General features: G+C 40.3%; 1 protein-coding gene across 1 annotated transcript in view; it reads right to left on the bottom strand.

The window, feature by feature from the left end:
* Nucleotides 1-15,899, bottom strand: part of PRKAR2B (protein kinase cAMP-dependent type II regulatory subunit beta) — a 98,197-nt gene that overhangs the window by 70,559 nt on the left and 11,739 nt on the right. The gene's annotated exons all lie outside the window — the stretch shown is intronic.

The following is a 15,899-nucleotide window of genomic DNA, read 5'->3' as shown; positions in this document are numbered from 1 at the left end:
TGCTTACAGTACCTTACAGCTATACCACCCTGCGCCCCACAGACTTGTGCAAAATGTAAAAGAAACAAAAACCACAGGTTGCAAAACCTTGTCATTGCAAAATCCAGAGATTTTTTCCCAATAACTGGTAAACTGGCACACAGATAAATTCAGAACATGTCCAGTGACATTTGGACATTTGAGGGGTTTTTTTGCTTTTTGTCTTTTTTTTTTTTTTTTTTTTTTTTTTACAGTAAGAGGAAGAGCGCTGCACCACAACTAAGAAATGTACTGCTGTGCACGGGACAATCTTGTTTAAATGCATGGTATCACTCCAATATTAAATATGACTCCTAATGTTGTAGTTTGTCTCAACCAAAATCTATTACAAACTTAAATAGGGGAAAATGAATAAAGGGGAGAAAAAAGAAATGACAGGGGTCTGACAGGGGTCTGTATCCTGACAAAGTTTTGATTAAATTATCGTTTGAAACTGTGCAAGCTACTGATCCTTACGTGACATATTACAGTTGTTTAGTTGTTAGTGCTACATAAGAGAGAATTCCACCATCTAAGATATTACCTGCTAGTAACTGAAATTCGTGTTTGCAAATCCTTGCTCAGATGACTGCACAAAAGTACAGGTTTTAGTATTTTGGCAATACAGATCGAGTAAACAAACAAAAATAATTGATAAATGATCAAAAGAGCTGAAGTGTTTTAATGTATCTATTCACCAAGAATATAGGCTGTAAAAACATCAAACTACATGAAGCATGCACTAAAAATTTTTCCATCACTCAACAACTGTCTAACCATTGCTCCTTTCCCCACTGTACTTTACCTCTCATACTGTTCTTTATGAGCATTAGGGAGTCATCACAACAGCCCTGTAAAACAGACCATAAAAGCAGCATAATTTTGTAACTAGATGAGAAAATGAGGGTCTATGGGGTTGTTTGCAGAGCACCAAGACTAAGAAGGTAATGCTAAGAAAGGATCCCTAGCTGAGCATCCTCTACACGGTTAACTTGTTCTGATAGCTTGAGCTTTCCCTTTTTGCAGACTCCCAATTTAAGCGCTCAAAGTCAAGTTTGCTTCAGAAACTGTCAGAGATTCTTGTGCCATTAATGTCACTTGGAATAAGAAGCTAAACACATTGCAGACATTAGACACGCAGCCTTCCTAAGAAGTCAGGAACTGTCAGCCCGGAATTTAACAAGGGGTTCTGCTTATCAGGGGCTGCTAAGGACACACTCAAGCACTCTCTGACAACCAGACTTGTAAACTGGTGCCTTCTACAGGTCTGCAAACCAGGCAAACACACAACCCTGGGCCATGCTGCAGAGCGCTTGGGGACCCCATGTGTGCCCAAGCCAGGGTGAGCACACCCGGCTCCCTGCAGCCGCTCCGATGGACGGAGGCCATCAGGAGACTGCTCAGGTCACATTTAAGGCAACTCAAGGCAATGCTCTTTTAAAGCAAAATACACAAAGCTAAAATGCCTGCTCTGAGTGACAAGGGCTGGCAGGACATTAGTGATTAATCTTCAGTATTAGTAAAAATTAGAACACTTTCCACAACCCCACTTTCAATTAGCCACTGTAATTTCTTCACAGGGCAAGGAGCTAAACCCCCTTAAAAACCAACCAACCAACCAAACAATTAAATTCAGCCATTACATTGTCTAAAGCCCTCAAATTTGGCAGCCCATAGCCCAAAAAAACCAGCTCTTATTTACAGAGCAGGAATATCGCTAATGTATCTTAAAGGGTAGACACAAACAGAAATATCTGCACCGTAGTGTATCATCCTTGGGTGGAAGACTCAAATGCCCCAAGTGAGGTTATGAAACAAAAGTCATAGCCAAATCATACATTTTTTTCTATCCTATTGAAGGCAAAATGGTGTTAAAACTCCCAAGGACCTCACTGATGTCAGTGGGTTAAACACAGCCCAAATTTCAACACGAAACTGAGAACCTGCTCTCCACACACCGCGTGTTTTTATATAGTCTAAATCTGGTTTACGCATGTTTTTTTGTGACATATCTCAAAATCCCAGGCCAAGTTTCAACCGATGAGCATCATGGGCACTACAGGCTCCACTTTTTCAGTTCCAAGCTCACCTGTTTCTCTGAGGTCCAGCAACTTTCAGAAATACTTTGAATTTTGCCTATTGTAATCATATTCCTATATTATGCAAATTAACATTAGCCTGTCTTCTTTCATAAACAGATTATTAATTAGAATGAACTAATCAGAACAAGAGAAAAATCAAATCTAAATGAATGCCTTTCTAAAATACATGCTTTAGTCAGACTTACGTTTTTATGTCCCCAATGGATGAAATACAGCTAACTCCCCATTACCCAGGACAATGATAGACTGGGACACCATGGATAATAATAACAGTAATAATTTGGAGCCCCTCTAATTTCCCTCCATCGCAGGAAACTTTCACTTTCGTGCAGGATTATTCCAGGCAGAATGATTATTTCAGAGCACTCCCATGTTGAAACAGACATAAGATAATACAATTATGTTAATGAACTTCACACTAACAAGACCTCACAAAATCTCAAGTAAGGCAGGACAAGCACCACCACGGCCACCACCTTGTGTGCTCTCACCCACGGGAGTCACCCACAGCCAGTCTCAGCAGGGGCATGCCTGCCTCTTCCAGCGCTGCTGTGGGTTCAATACGGCTGGTGCTGAGCCTAGGCTAACAAAACGGTCTTCCCAAAACGAACTCCAGCCAGATGCCTCTGCGTGCCGAGTTCTGCAGGCACATCATGGGGGCACCTGTGTTGCCCCCGCACAGGGGCAGCACTGGAGCCGGCTCTAAAAGCAGTTCAGCTGTGCTTGTGCAGCACTACCAGCACAGGGAGCAATGGCACAGGTAAACCACAACCGCAATGGCACAGACTATCCACAACAGATAATTTACCCGTGGAGAATTAAGAGCTGGTTATATTTACAGTCAGTATCATACCCGAGGTCAAGGTACATGGTCTTTTCTTGCTTAGAATACAGATTTAGGAAGATGATAAAATCAATGTAAATTAAATTACATAAATTATGTAATAAAACTGTACAATCTAGATCTCTATATTCCTCAAGAAATTTGTTACAGCTGGAATAACTTTAGAAACAGTTCACTTTACTCTGAAGAGCTATTCTTCCTTCTAGTTATCAGACTCCGGTTGGTACATTCACTAACAGTTTGAAGAAATGACTCTGACAAAGGAGGGCGTTGTCAGGTCTATGGAGAATGGTTCTCGTCTTTTCTCTGTGAAAGGCCGTGAGGAGAGGGGATGAGCCCAGGGAATATGCAACTATTATTCGGAAGACAAACAAACAGCCCTTGCAATACAGTAGTTACTTAGAAAGCTGTGCTCTATCTAAGTGTGTTAAATTTCCAGAAATTGAAACAGAAACAGTAATATTGTAATGATGAAATATGTAAGATATTTTATTATTTCCCTCAACAAATAAGTCAATCTCAAAAGATTATTTTTTTTATTAAAAGCAAAATTCAAGAACAGCACATAGGCTGGGCCTTTACACAAGGAGAAAGGGTAAATCACGGCCACACAAGTGCATGCTGTAAGTAACACTCGGCCAAAGAACCTGAAAGGTTGGACAGCATCACTGCTACCAAATTTCCCAATAAACAAACCTTAACATTTCAGGAGAATCTGAAGTTCACTCCAAAACACTGATTTTCCTTGGGGAGGAAAACCCCCAGCTCCTCAAAGGGTAGGATCTGCCCGCAAAGGGATCTGGCTCCATCCAAAGAAGGGTGCGTTGCTGGAAGGCATTGCAAGTACAGGCTCTTAGGAAGAGTGTGCTCCCTAAGGAGTCATGGCTGCTATGTACCCAAGGAGGTAGAATGCATACATATACATGCATTCACATACACAGGCAGAATGCAGGCAGTGAGATATGCAGTAAATGCATGCTTTCAGGGCGTCTCGTAGACAGAGACTGAGAAGCCCAAGATGAGGAAGAAATGATGCTACAGTGGTAGTATTTACGTGCTACTGGGAGAAAAAGTGAGAGAGAATAATTTGGCTGTTGCAAGAAAAGTAGATGTTGGTGAGAGAAAACAGCTACATCAGATGGGATGCCCTAAGATTTTTTTTTTTTAATTAAAAATTATATGTACAGATTTTAAAGCCATATGTACCACAACAAATATATACATAATTATTCTTATCCCTGAACACATCAACACATCTGTAAAAGAATAAAAATACACAGAAGCCAGAATATCCCGTTATCCCCATTTTTATAATATGCAACAAACTAAACTAAATTTACAAGTGGTTGTAGTCCTAAATGCAGTTAGTCAAACCCAAATTTTGAGATTTTTATTGACTCGACAGATCACTTCTACAGTTCCATTTCACTGTAGAATAGTTTCTCAAGAAAGCTGGGAAAGCCTTATAGGCACAATAGTTTGAAAACTACACCAGATAATTGCCTTGTGCTCCTTGTGATTTAGCTCTGGAACTCATATTTCCAGAATTATGTGCTAGTACACTAGGATTGCTCCTTTCCAAACCCAACACCACTCACTTCCAAAGGCTGCACAGGATTCTATGGTCTCCTAGGATAACCTTCAAAGAAAGCCAAGATGAAGAATCCCAGCAACTTATTTTATTCTTACAAATACATAAACTATCCTAAAAAAAAAAAAAAAAAAAAAGAGGCTGCCAAAAACAACATGGAAGAAAGCTGCTCTTCTTTACGTATTTCGTTCCACATACTAACATGTATCTCCCAGGTGATACACACCAGTTGCTACTTCAAACCAAAACCAAACAGCAAACTCTCCTACCTTACCTCTCTCTGACGACTACACAGTAACAAGACACAAATTATTTCTTCAAAACCCAAAGGCTTGACTTGATAACTCACATCAAAAAAGCTCATTACAATTTTTGGAAAATTAATTCATTGATTATTAAGATGTCACCACACAAGAACATGAATTAAATATGTGGATAAATACCTCAGATTTTGCTTTGCTGAGGATGAAAATGCTGTGTTTCCATTTAAACGCATCACTATGGTATCAGGAAAACAGCAATGTTATAAATGGAGTCCCTGAAAACATTTAATAAACAGAGAAACTAATATATTATTTCAGGATTTTTACATTATTTCCAGATTATAATTAGTGTTGATGTTAAATATATTTGTTTTTAAAATGCTACTATGGAGCAGCACACTTTCATGGTCATGTTTCGACAGGTACACACAGCCAGTCATTATGCCATAAGTTGGCTGGTTATTTAACCTCTCATAACACAAACCTCGAAGGAGAGGCAAAGAAATCTTTCCCACTTTATCAGTTAAGAGATTTCAGCTCTTATGAATAATTGATGCTGCACGCAATTACTAACACTGAAAATAAAAAGATGAAATGCCTGTCTGATGTGTTAGATCGATGGCCCAACGCAGTGAAACGGGCTGTCACAGCCCATCAATAGGAATAAAATGCTGCTCTTGGAGAGTGTATTTACTTTTCCCACTGAAGCAGCTCGTTCGAGATTTGGGCTTTTTTTTTTTTATTTTTAAATCTAGCACTTCTTTCAGATTAATGTCTCATGTTAGAACATAAAAGTATTAAGTGAAGACATTGCTGTATTGAATTTTTCTACCTCAAATATGCATTCTATTACACAGTGCCACATGTTACACGTAGCATGTTTCCCCTTACAAATTCATCCTCGTCACTGCTTGCGACCAGTACACTTGCTCATTATCTCATTAAAAGTAGTCAGTCATCTAGACAAGAAAACAAAAAAAATTAAAAGAATAATGCACAGCAATATTTCTAATCCTTAGTTACAGCAGAGGCTGCAACAAGTTAATTTGCACTAGAATTTGGCTAGGCACAAGCTGAAGACATGTACCTGTGCAGAAGTGCTGGCCTGGAGAGCTTGCTGCCCTCAACCCCAGGTTACTCAGTACAAATGATGAAAACTAATGGTGTGTATATGAGCAGATTTCTACCCACCAGAGACAATATATTTCTGAAGCAAAAAGGGAATATGAAACTAAGCCTAAAAATACCAATGGAATAAATGTATGAGGGAGATCAGTCTTCCCAGGACATGCCCTGGGCTATGAAAACCCAGGCCTTCCCACAGAGCCAAAACCCGAAACCTGGAGCGTTGCTTTAGCTTGGTCACCACCTATAGATCCCATTTTTCTTTTGTACAATTTACCAAAGTGCCTATTTCTGCCTAGCAGAGTGGGCTGGGGTTTTTTAATTCATTTTTTAACATGATCACTATACCTCAACACCACTTCCAGTAACATCTCTCTTTGCTAAGCAATTTATTACCATCTCCAAGGAATATCCTGCTATAGCCATAGCATAGTTTACAATTGCTACTAAACCCCATCTGATAAAAAATGTCAGCAATGCTTTTATCTTCTTACCATCTGTAAATGGTTTCTTTCCACTTGAAATTTCATAAGCTATTTTAAGAATATTATGGTTATTTGCTTTCTAACACTGCAGCGTAGGCGTTTAGATCCAATTTCATGTTCTTTTCTGCTTTCTAATTTTGCTGCCTGAAGCATATTTACTAATGTATGCATGTTCCTAGTCAGAATGGGAAAAAGGTGGTCATTCAGCCAAAGCTCTACCAGCAATGCCCAAACCAGTTGGGTGGTGCTGCTCATCTGTAAAACTATCAAATTGACATTTCATATGTCATCAGGCTTGAGGATCATCATCTCATAAGATGAAGAATAATTTGCACCTGTTCTTGAATCAGTATTTCTCTCAAACTGCAAACTAGACCACCCAAGATTTTACAAAAGTGACCTGTTCTCCTGAATTCCTGGTAGCCAACAGCTTCGCTTAACTATTACACAACTGTGCTGTAGGCTTTTTTTTTCCTTTTTGTTTTTATCCTTCCGCCCCGCCCCCCCCAATTTTGGCCTACGTTTTTTGTCTCTTGACAGTACCTGCAAGTTATATTTATTACAAAGGAATAACGTTGCAATCTCGCTGATGGTAGTGGGTTGAGAAGATGTCATGGCTGTCAGTATTCTTCTCTGAGGGAGTACACCTTTGTGTGGAGTTTATAATTATCTCATCTATTTTATACGGTTTAACAACTGTTAACATAACTGCTTTCTCCCATACACATTCATACTACCCATGTTTAATCTAAAGCCTCAAACCCTGTAAGACTTAGGCATTCCTACTACTATTCATGTTTTTGTCACTTTGCCATTAGGTTATTACAACAAATCCTACATGGGCAAACACCATTAAAACTTTCTGAAGTTAAGATTTTATACAAAGTCTCTGCCTACTTCCTAGGACTACCTTGGCAGAAACCTGTGCTACAAAGTACCTTGATGAAGAAGTATATTAATATGTATGATCTGCCATCTGCATTGCCTGATTATTCACTTCCTGGTGAAATTTAAGATTTTGGACTTGATGTGTATTTCAAAGTTTGCATATTTTAAGAACATTACATGCCTGAAGGAAGTTTCTCTTGCATTCATGATAATTCATTCTCAGCTGGTCAGAACTAAAATAGACAATTTTGTTAGCTTTCAGATCATGAGGCAAAGCACATTTTCCCACTTGGTTTCAAAGAAAGACCGAGAGAGATGTACCACATCAGAGAGCACAGTGACTGTAAAAGAAAAAGAAAAAAAGCCCAAACCCCAAGTGTTACTGCTTGAATATAATGAGAAGAATGGCATTGAGACTGTTTCGGGGGGAAAAAAAAAACAAACAAAAAACACCAAAATATATATAAGCATCTAAATAGAAAAGTCATGACTAAAAAGAGAAGCACTTGAGCGTTATTCTGTCCTCACTCCTACCACATAGAAGCAGCTTGCTGATGACACCGATGGCAGGATGGTGCTCCCTGACTCCAGCATGCTGACTGACGAAATACCTAACACAGTCCGCAGGCAGAGCATATCACCCGTTTCCTGGTCAGATGTCTCACTGGTTTAACAGCCTACAAATAACATACTTCCCACCACTAGACAAACTGGCCGTTGTCTGGCAGCCAACAAAACCCGCTAGTGAAACAACAACAAAATGAAAAAGTCCCAGTGTCCTCCCACCAGCTAAGAACACATCCGCCGGAGTCACTTAACATGGTGGCTGACACCTTCCCGAAGCTCAGGTCCCACAGGTTTCTGAGAACCGGTTTGGGATATTTCTGGGTTTTGTTTTTCTGCTTCTCGTAAATCCTCGTACTCCTAGGGTGCAGGCCTGGATAACACCAGCAACATAAAAGCCTGAGCTACCAGAAACTACAGTGTTGAGATTTAAGAGGTTGAGCCAAAGGTTGAAAAGAAAGAGGGAGGGAGAGAAAGAGGGAGGGAGAGAAAGAGGGAGGGAGAGAAAGAGGGAGGGAGAGAAAGAGGGAGGGAGAGAAAGAGGGAGGGAGAGAAAGAGGGAGGGAGAGAAAGAGGGAGGGAGAGAAAGAGGGAGGGAGAAATAAGAGAGCGCGCGCGAGAAAGCGGAAGAGAGCGAAAGAGAGCGCACACACGAGAAAGAGAGAGAGAGAGAGAGAGCGCAAGAAAGAGAGCGAGAGAGCGCGAGAAGCTTTTACTGTTCGCTTCCCAATACATGTGCAATGCTGAATTACTGCAAGCAGCTGTCAGGGATTTTGGTGAAGCTGTTAGCCAAAGCACCCTTCATGATTTGGCCTTTCCAGTTCTCAGGGGCAAGTGAATGAAGCACAGCTGGTGCTGGTAGCTGCACTCACTTCAACACAGGCCTTAGGTACCCTTGCAATACCTGCTCTCATTTACTTTTGTGAACACGCAGGACAGCATGCAAACACACCTCCAGGAAAAAGGTGGGAAACAGATTCACCTTTAATAATACAAGCCTCTACCTCCCTTTCAGTCAAAACCACTATCGACATCCACAAGACTACTGATGATGCACTAACTATAGAAACCCCACGCGTTGACCATCATGAATGGTTTATGAGTCAAGGAAGGGGGTAGAGAAGACCACCAAAGAATCCCTGGTGACAGCAATGTGGCTCCACAAATCTTCACAGGTGTCATCTTGAATTAGCTGCATACTGGCCTGTCGACATGGCACTGGCAATGCAGATGCTACCGAAGACATCGTGAAACCTGCCAGACCAACTGAAGGACTGCAGATAATGGCAAAAATCCATCAACAATGAGCTACCGAGACTTGCAATAAAACAAATTATTGTTCTCACTATTGATAAAGAACCACATAGACATATCATACTGTCAACAATGCCAAAAGAGCTGCAGAAACTTATGTAAGCGAAGTCCATTATCTAATCTGTGTTTCTGTTACCCAGAAGGGTATCTACTGAGGATCTTACAAATGGCACCTCCCAAATTGCACAGCTGGCTGTCATTTTCCCCTGAAGTGGGCAGGTAAAGAATGGTGGCAATTAGGGATGACCACTTTCCAAGTGACCAGGCAGCACTCTTCCTTGTACCCATTGCCTCCTGACAGCTAGCTACTGAACAAAGGGCAAACAGAACATGGACTCATCGCCACAATCACCACCATCGATGCTGAAATTCTCCCCTGAATGGCTAACTCTCAGTTTTGGAACATTATACCCCATCGTCAGCTACCCCTCTTCTCACAAATCGAGGTATACAGAACGTGTTGCACCTCACAGCATAAGATGTAGCACAGCACAGTTTCTGCCTTGTACTGAGTCTTGATACAACTGTGCCGGCATTTGTATGACCATGATCAAACACAGACCCATGCTGCTGCATGTTACTGTCCCAGTGCCAAGACACAAACAACAGCAAATAACATAGCGCATATATGGTATAATGCCTTTGTTTAGGTTCTTCTTCCAGGCCTGCACTCATCTCAAACTGGTTTTCTCTTCCATGGTAACAACTCAGAACTTCCCCAGAACATTCCAGGATTATAGCCCAGACTACACAGAATGAATAGAGGGCTCAGTTGCCTAACTTGGTGTGGAAATTTTTGTGCCCCAAAGGTAAAATTTGTGCATGATGATACCAAATGTTGTCACTTGAGCCCCCTTATAAATCTAGCCTTTATTCTCAAACTGCCTCTTACTGCGTCAGTACCTGTGCCTCAATTATGGAGCCTTTGAGACGTTCCTCAAGAGAATGGAGAGGTCAAAGAGATCCTACAGTGTGAACAGACCTTACGGTCAGGTTAATAGGACATGTCTTTTCTGTCCTGAACCAATCAACTTGTCCAAGAGAGGTAAGGGCTGGCAAAGGAAGCTGCAGATACCAATTTACTTCAGTACCTTCTGTTGTGTTAGTCTGAAACAGAGATTACTGGTAGCACCTGAACAATGCCCCTCAAGAAAAGGGGTGCTCAAAGTACAAATACAAAAAAAAAAAAAAAAAAAAATCTATCTTCTGTCATTTGTTTTCTTCTTATACTGCAGTAGCATTAAAAGCATTCTATGAGATGATGTAAAACTAAATCCCATTATGTCTTACGGCTCCATTACTTGTGGATCACATTCAGAAATGTCCGAGTAGTGAGTAGTGGATTTTTCAGTGCTACTCCATTTCGCTCAGTAGTTTGGGTAGCATTTTAAAAGTTGCATCTGTTGTAAGTAAACTTCGGCATCACAGCCACTTTCGCTCCCATTTTGTTCTGCTCCTGGCTAGCAAAGCTTGAGAATGTTGTCCTGACTTCCTTCTGTAACTATCTGTGAGATTCCTACCAGAGGCCAACTTTCCATGACTCTTGATAACAAAACTCTCCAACAGGCTGATTAATCATCAGGCAATGAAATAACTCCTGGCATCAAATAATGGTCTCCTACCAGAGGGCTTTTAAAAAACAATAAGCTACTGCGCTCCCAGTTTGGATTCCCTAGCAAAATTACATTTGATAATGACACCATTACCTAAAATACAGCTAAAACCAATCGTAACAAACATATGTGGTCATGACCCAAAGATTCCTTCCCTCTAGATCCATCCAAAAAGTCTGACACACGCTTTTTCATGTTGTCTATTTACTGTTACCTACCTGAGCAGATAATTTGAGATTCAGGTACTGAACACGGAAGTATATAGAGAAAGAATTAAAGGCAGACCAACAGACGCAGCTGGAGATCTGGAGTCCTGCTCTGACTCTCTGCTTTGGGGACATGGCAGAAACTCTTTACTCTGTGTCTGGTGTCCTCCCCCAACCTCCACTGCCTTTCAAGAAATTCTACTTCTTCTAGAGCAGGTAAACAGTAAAGGTCAAGACTCTGCATCAGAAAGGGAAAGACAAAAACTACGGGATGAGTTTGCTTGACTTGTTACATGTCAGACTAGCAACCCACACCTCCGAAAAAAATGCCCTGTTCCCCAGGCCATGCCATATTCCAAGGGCAAGCACTGAAAGCTCTTCTCTTGAAGCCAAGTCAATGTGCAAGCAAGCATGCTAAAAAGCAGGTAAGATGCCTGACTCCAACCTAGTGATCTGGATATTCAAGTGTCCACAAAGAAGATAGACTAGAGTTTCTTCTTCAACTTACTGAAATATGCATGTTTTACATTATACCCTCAGTAGGAAGAAAAAAAAAAATCCATTTCTCTAAAACACCTGTAAATTTCTAACACTGCTTCCTTGCTTTCTCAACAAGTTTAAAAAAAAAAATGTAGACTGCTTCAGAAAGTTTCTGAAATTAAAGGATACTCAACTTCAGAAACTTAGGATAAACAATAGTTTTAACTGATGTTCCCAGTATCCACATTAGGGTACTAGAAGTGAACACAAGGAGTACTACTGCTACTTTTTCTTTTTGAAATTATTTTGGACAAGAAAAAATAATTTAATTCTACTGTTTGTCCTACTAGTGGATTTTTTTTTTAAATTGCAAACAAGGACAACTTTTTGTTTTTAAAAACACCAACACAAGACAAACTTATTCACCCTTTATAGGCTGGGTCTATACACGACCTTCATGTTAAATGTGACCAGAAAAGCATACTGTTTAATGTAGGATTCTGTAAGGGTTATATGGCAAGAGTCCCTATTAATAACCACAAACTGTCTTTTGTATAAACAATCTGGTAAATGACAGTATGCATTAGGAATATCAAGCAATGCGATCTCTTCACTGTGCAGACAAGACAGTTCTGTGTTTGCTTCGTGTGAGGTTGTGCTTGTGGTGATCTGCTTCAGGAGAACTGGCTGTTGGGGATGCAGCTACCCAAGGCCATCTCCAGCACATTCCACTCCCTGCAATGGCCGATCCCTTTTTGGGCAGCTGCTGGCTGGGCAAACAGCTTTGCCTCTTCCTGCTTCCTCCTACTCACTCAGGTTCATACAGAGTTTCCATCCCCAGCCTGCCCTGTGGCTCTGCCCCCTAAATGAGTTCATGTCCATTTGGGAATACACTCTTCTTTTCATTAGAGCACAATATTATCATTATTATGAACTTTACCAGAACTCTCCTGTGCTAAAATCTGGAAGACGGCAAGCTGGCCCAGATCTATGTAAGACAATGGCAAAATTCACTAAAGCTTTCTCAGTTTTGGTACTCCTTTTGTAGGCAATCTTTGTAGCCTAAACAGGCCATATAGGTTTCCTCTGTTTACAAGAGCTTTGCTGATTATTCAGGTATTCCTGCACATTTCAGTGAAAGATAAATCTATTATTTTCTACATTTGGTCAGAAAAAATGATGCACCAGGCAAAAATTTCTTAAATTCTAGCATCAGCTGGCCCCTGGCCTCTAGATACTAGAGTTTTTTTAAAAGTACTGCAGGCAAACAATGTTACGCACATATTGCTACAAGGTCCCTGAAAGATGGGGATGGCAAGTATTCCATTTTACCAAGTTACAGCGTGTGCTCAGGCATACAGTGCAAACTACTCAAAGGCATACAGCAAGTCTGTGACACACACGGAGATTTAACCCAATTTGTCTTAACTCTCAGAGCCCTATTTTTAATTGCTGGATCATTCTTCTTCCTTAAAGCATGATTATCAAGGGATGAGATTAGAAAAGACCAAACCTTAGCCTTCAGTCTGAATTCCTTTGCCTTGTGGATTTCATCCAGACCCACAGAGTATTTAAATAACATTTTTTTGCACAATGAGGGAAAAGTTGCCCTCAGTTACTGTACTGCACCATATACACTCATTTAAAAATGTGTTTCTCACTAACTTGACAGACCATAGGAGCTTCATCAGGCCAGCCTAATAAAATAGACATGGATGTATTTTCTAAAGCATATAGTTTTGTAGGCCCTGTAGGTGTTCCTGTATCATGACCTTAGCATTTCTAGAAGTATTACAGGTGAACACTATACAATTTTACAGACATGCCAATAATTCTGATTAGCATGCCTCTTCCATTCATTTCACAGCTCCAGAGCCAAATTCTCCTTTTTGCTATTAAAACAAGAGGTTACTTAAAAATCAAACCACTTGCATAAAATATGTAGGACTTGACCAAGAGAAAACAGCAGTCAAATAATAATAATAATACATATTATTTTAGAAATCAAAACTACTGATCACCAAAAAGAAATTTTAAAAATTAATAACTATGATTAAACTTCCTTTCAATAGAAGCAGAAGAAAGTGACAGTTTTACATCCAGTGGCGAGTTTCATCTCACAGTCTAACTGGAATTTGTGTGACTTTCCAATTACAGACTACAAAACTTCAACCTTCTTTCCACTCCCTAAAGTACAGTCAGTTATATGCATTTGATTCCATACCCTATAAACACAGAAACCGATGGCGAACATAAACTACACTAAGAGAAGTTATCTTTAGAAAACATTGCAACTGTTGAATCTCTAATACACAATTTGTGCATTTACAACCTAAAATGTACTCCATAAAAAACTAACATTGAGACGAAAGCTAAATTCATTCCTTCACCTAAAAAAAAGAGTAGTTCCACAGCTTTATAAACTGTTTTGTCCCAGAACGCAGAACACAAGTTAAACAACGTCAGCTCCTAGCCAGAAGTAAATATAAAGTGGAGTTTCCGGAATGAATGCGTAAATCTTCTTGGCTCTGCCTTTACATTTTTAAAACAGTGTTTATATTCTGACCTTTGTACCTTTTCCAAATGAAAACAAAGCAAAAAAAAAAATCACAAAGAAATACTTTTCAGCAATAACCAGACTCCTATTACTTTCCGAGTGTTGGTTACAGTAACAGGTAACTGCCATAAGTGCAATAACAATTATGTTTCTATTTTTGATATTTAGGAGGAAAGAGTGTGCTTCCACAGAACCTGACCTGTCAATTCTAAATTAGTTTCACCACAAACCATTTAAACACTGGGAAAAAGCAAGAGTAATTTCATTTTGCAAATGATATACCAATTGGTTTAAAAAAAAAAAAAAAGGCAATTAATAAGGGTTATTGCATGCTCTGTTGCTATTAATTGCTGTCAGTAATAACTACCTCATTGCCAGAAAACTGCTTCCTGCTTCATTTCTTTCACCTTGGTTCACAGCAAAGTTTATACCGCTATGTTATCCATCTGCTTGTTCCCCTTACTAGCTTTTGAATTTCTGAACAATCTCAATTAAATTTAACAATGAAGAAAGTCTCAAAGCAAAAAAGTCCCTGCTAATTTGTGAAAACCAAACTGCTGTCTGCCTTGTTTGGCCTGTCAGCCAGCTGATCAGTACTGGACGGTGCTGAACATCAGTACTAGTCGGCTCCGGAGCACAGGCACTCAGGTGCTGCCCCTGTCTGAACACTGCAATGTACTACCTTCAGTAATGTGCCTCCTGAATAAAACTAAAAGTTGCAAGAGTATGAGACACGCTCCATGTCATACACCAACTAGCTCATTCAGGCCATAAAACATGTTTTGTTTTGTTTTTACCCCAACTGAACATACATCACCCAATTAGAGGGCTGGGATAACGTCACAGTATGATTTTTACACTATGACTTAAAGAAACAATAGCGGTATGTGCCAGTTTGTACGTTCAGTGCTGTGTAGTCAGTTATATTAGTTCTTCACAAGAAACTGGTAACAGCTTCAGCAAATAAAACATCAAAACTTCAAAAAAAAAATCCCACTGAAGAGGAACTTGCAATAAATGTTGAAGATGAGACATCGGATTGCAACGTACTGACTTCTACCACTGCCACAAATGATAACTCCTTCCTCAGAAGTAAAACACATCTTCGAAAGCACAGAAAACTTTAGGCACGCGAGAAGAACAAAAATAATTTTGCTCAACGGTTGAATTTCCCCGTCCCCGCGGCACGACGCCCTAGCGGTGCCCAGCCTGCCGGCGGGGGCCTCTAGCACTGCCCGCCTGGACAGCTCCCGCCCGAGGGAGGGACCACGGACCACCTCCCCAAAAAGGGACCCTGGGTTTGTCACCTCTGAGCCAGACAGATAACAAATGGCCTGTTTTATTAGGGACAAGTGCTAACAGGCTCCTTGACCTGTAGGATTTAAATACATTTCTTTTTAAAGCTCATTCACATGCTTTGTTTTGATTCTGTCAAGGATTCAGATCCTACAGTGGCAGAGCTCTTCCAGAATTAGACGTAAAAACATTTTTCTAACATGAAAAAGTATGTTCCAGTAAGCACCCAATAAGGCACAGGCTGCTACCAAGATCACTGCAATGATCTGGATCCAAGAGAACTTGCTGCTTCTTCCGAAAGGCCTGTACATGCACCTTACTTCAACTCACTCCCAGATGGTCTTCCATTATCTGGTGTTACAGCTATGAAGACACTAGTGTCATGCTAGAACTGTAACTATCAACCTGCTCCTTTCGACTGGGAAGTGTGATCGCACACATTTCTGTGATGTATTTTCCATTACTGTCAAGCAGAACTGCAAATAAGCCTTATCTCAAAACAAGGGAAACGATGTTAGCCACTGATTGAGCTTCTGTATAAATAGCAGGTCAA

The sequence above is a fragment of the Calonectris borealis genome, chromosome 1 (genome assembly GCF_964195595.1).
Source record: "Calonectris borealis chromosome 1, bCalBor7.hap1.2, whole genome shotgun sequence".
Classification (NCBI taxonomy): Eukaryota; Metazoa; Chordata; class Aves; order Procellariiformes; family Procellariidae; genus Calonectris; species Calonectris borealis.
Note: the sequence above shows the minus strand (reverse complement) of the source record. Positions and strands in the feature narration are given on the sequence as shown.